Here is a 4,329-nt window from a genome sequence, read left to right on the forward strand (position 1 = left end):
ATTGTCAGACTTCAGGGGTTCCACAGGCGAGAAAGGAGCTAACACAGTTACTCAGCAACGTGTATGTGACGTGATTCAATAAAAAGAATGGCTGGCTGTAAAGGCAGATCCCTGGACCCTGAGATCAGAGATGCTGGCCCAGAGAGCCGAGACACTTCCTTGGGCACAGGTGGGATCAAGCTGCAAAGAATTCTCCCCAGGCCTTGACACCTAGTGAAACAGGCCTGCTAGCTTCCAGACCTGCTTAAAACCTGGGACCCCAGTATTCCCTCCATCTCCTCTCTTTCAGAACGGAGGGGTCTGTCTTCTGCCCATCCTGGAATTGTATTTTAGAAGTAGATGGCTGTTTTTCTTGTTTTATAGTGTATAAATAGAGGTGAATCTAACTCTGGACCAGACCGGCTGAGTCTCTGCTCTACTTCTGATTTAAGTGATAAAGACTATGAGATGGGGCAGGTGGTTTGCTATTTGACAAGATTTAGGATTTAGATGGTACTGGAAGGAGTTAGGACTTGGGGCATGTTGGGGTGGAATGGATGTACTGTGTACATGAGACATATGAATTTGAGGTGGCAGTGAGCAGACTCTTCAGGCTCGCACAGTAGCCCTCAAAAATCCTTGTCCACTGGAGAATCAGAATATGACCTTATTTAGAAATAGCCTTTTCAGGTGGACCCAAAGTGGCATCATGTTAGAGTGACCTGCAAGGGGAAAGCCCTGTGAAGACACTGTTAGAGATTGAAGTAATGTAGCTGTACCCAAAGGTTAGTGCAACTTCTACCACTCTGCTAGAGAAGTGTGCCGTGAATCTCCTACAGGCCTCCAGAAGGAACCAGCTCTGCTGACACTTTCATTTTGGACGTCTAGCCTCCAGAACTGTGACAGAGTAAATTTCTATCATCTGTCTGCAGCAACTCGTTAGAATACATCTAGGACACTAATCTACTCAGAATTTAGTGTGGGTTGACACTTCATCCTTTTACTTTATGTGTATGTGTGTCTGTGAGGTATACGCCACATGTGTGCAGGTGCCCCAGGAGGCCAGAAGAGGGAGCTGGATCCCCAGCCCTGGCATTACAATGGCTGTGAGCTGCCTGATGTGGGCCCTGGGAACCAATCTCTAGTCCTCTGGAAAAGTAGGAAATGTTCTTTTTGTTTTGTTTTATTTTGTTTAGAGACAAGGTCTCACTATGTAGCCCTGACTTGCCTAGAATTCACTATGCAGACCAGGCTGGTCTCAAACTCACAGAGATGTCTTTGCCTCCTGAGTGCTGGGATTAAAGAAGCGGAAAGCATCGATTAACCAATGAGCCATCTCTCCAGCTCCAGTCACTGTATTTTAAATACATATCTTTTGTTCAATATCTGGGTCACACATTTTTTTCTTCCAATTTGCCACTTAGCTTTTCACTTTGTCAATACTGCTGGTCTCTATGCGCTCTATATCTATGTCTACATCTACATCTATATCATCTATATATCTATATCTAGTCATCTATATTTATGCAGTGGTAGGGATCAAGCTTGGGGTTTTGTATGTGGAGGCAAGTGCAGCCAACACATGAAATTTTTAATGTAAAAGCTATAAATATTCTCCTTCATGTTTCATGCTTTTTATGTTCCATTTAAGAAATCTTTCCCTGATAGCTGGGCAGTGGTGGAGCATGCCTTTAATCCCAGCAACTGGAAGGCAGAAACAAGTGGATCTCTTTAAGTTCAAGGCCAGTCTGGTCTACAAAGCAAGTTCCAGGCCAGCAAGAACTGTTATGTAGGGAAACCTTGTCTCAAAAAAAAAAAAAAAAAAAAGAAAGGAAAAAAAGAAAGAAAGGAAAAGAAAAAAAATTTTCCCGAAACCCCAAAAACATTCTTGTTGTTTGTTTTTGTTCTTTGCTCTTTTAGGGGGCCCACGACCAAGCTCCCAAATAAATCACACACGGAAGGCTTATTCTTAATTATGAATGTCTGGCCTTAGCTTGGCTTGTTTCTTGCCAGCTTTTCTTTACTTAAATTATTCCATCTATCTTTTGCCTCTGGGCTTTTCCTTTTCTTACTTCTGTACATTTTACTTTCACTCTTACTCCACTCCATGGCTAGCTGTGTGGCTGGGTGGCTGGCCTGGGTCCTCCTCTCCTCATTCTCTCACTCCTCCTCCTTGCTCCTCCCAGATTTCTCCTTCTATATGTTCTCTCTGCCTGCCAGCCCCACCTATCCTTTCTCCTGATTTCCATTGGCCGTTCAGCTCTTTATTAGACTATCAGGTGTTTTAGACAGGCAAAGAAACACAGCTTCACAGAGTTAAGCAAATGAAACATAAACAAAAGTAACACACCTTAAAATAATATTCCCCAGCACGTTCCCCTTCATTTTCTTCAACAGTTTATGAATGGTATAATGGTGTGGGTAAGAGTATGTCTCTTGGATAATTTACTCAATACTCAGTAATATACCCCAGCCCTTCTCTACTGAATACTAGATCACATTCCATACATCTGGGGGTCTGGTTTTAGCATCTCCTGTTGTTTGTGCCTGTTCTCTACCCTTGCACCAATAACAAATTAATTGCTATAACTTGGTAGCAATGGTTTTTGGTGAGAGGCAACTTTAGCTTCCAGGTAATTTGGCTTCATTTTACATTTAGCAAAATTTGGAGTCATTTCCGCCGTTATGAACTTGAAGGTGGGGTGCGTACCACTGGCATCTAGTGGGTAGTGGCCAGAAATGCTGCTCAACTATAGGGACAGTCCCCCAGAAAAACATTATGTAGTGTCAAATGCTGCCCATTTTATGTATAGTAAGAGCTGGAGTCCAGTGGTTCTTCACAGTAACCCACTAGCCTCACTGAGAAAACAGAGATGCTAATAAATGGGTGACTTGTCTTATATCATACACTTCTTAACAACTGCTAAAACCAAGTACAAACTAAAATAAAGCTTTCTAAAGTAAGAGAGTTCTCGTCCTAGCCTAAGACAGGGCTCTCAAAGCCCAGTGACCATCCATTTCACCAGACAACTCACTGTATTGTCCTCATGTACCAGCTCATGGGCTGCGTGGTAGAAATATCAAGAAACAGCCGGGGGGTGGTGGCACACGCCTTTAACCCCAGCACTTGGGAAGCAGAGGCAGGTGGATCTCTGTGAGTTCGAGGCCAACCTGGACTACAGAGTGAGTTCCAGGAAAGGCGCAAAGCTACACAGAGAAACCCTGTCTCGCAAAAACCAAAAAAAAAAAAAAAAGAAAGAAAAAGAAAAGAAAAGAAATACCAAGAAACAGGCCCAAGCATCCCTCCGGGAAGTTCATGGCCTGGTGTGGAAATAGACACCGAACAATCTTTCTCCAAGTGCAATTGTGGTAGGTAGTTCTCATTTTGGGTACCTATAACAGGACAGTGGAAAATGGCATTCTGTGTGTTCTCAAACCTTGTTTAAAATAGCAACTTGAATCTGTGGTGACAGGGGTCTGCTAAACAAAGTTCAACTTAACCCAAACCTATTCAAAGTCTTGCAAATTCCAAATCCGCTCACCTTGTAGAATTTTAGAAGAATATGAGTGAACAGCAGTGAAAAGGCCAACAATTTAATCTCTCCTTTTGTTTAGAGAAAACACCTCCAATTCTATCTGCATCAGTAGCAGGAACCTGGTGATGAGACAGCAGGATGAGCGTTGGCACCATTTAAACTCCCTCTGCTCTGTAGGAGTTTGGAATGAAGACCCGCAGGGTCATTAAGTCCTCTCTGTGGAAGCAGGATGGATGTGTTAGTCTCAAACCATCCATAATAGATGGCTGTATAGGCCGGCCTTAGAAGCCTACTCTTAGGGTGCTCTCTCTCCAGCCTCCCTCAGCAGTTCTTAAGTGTTCCCAGATTTTAATGTTTATTAAATCCGAACCTCATCTAATACACAGATGATGAGAGGTAGAATCTGTTACAATTGATTAGTCACCTGTCCCTCCGGTGCCGGATTCACAGCTTACATACACACAAGGCACTTTCCAATGTCAAACAACTTCCTTTCCGTCCCAAATGCCCGACTTTCTTATTTTTAGTCTTACATCACCCCCTGCATCCCTCCCCTCCCATTCACATGCTACCTCTCCTTTCCTGGGTGCTTGACCTTCCGTTTCCTCTAGCTTCAGTCCTGGGTGAGCTCCTGATTCTGGTTGCTGATTGTTTACTTTTCAGTTGCCCATCTCACTTCTTTTGAAAGGCAATGCTTTAGGCACGGTAACTTTAAATACATTAGCGATCCTTGCATATCACTGTCCTTGGCTATCATGTTGCATTTATGGGAAGTCTCGTCCAGTGATGCTCACATTGTCTCCTTAACCATGCT

This window comes from Peromyscus californicus, unplaced genomic scaffold (assembly GCF_007827085.1).
Source record: "Peromyscus californicus insignis strain IS unplaced genomic scaffold, ASM782708v3 Scaffold_5__1_contigs__length_169319896, whole genome shotgun sequence".
NCBI lineage: Eukaryota > Metazoa > Chordata > Mammalia > Rodentia > Cricetidae > Peromyscus > Peromyscus californicus.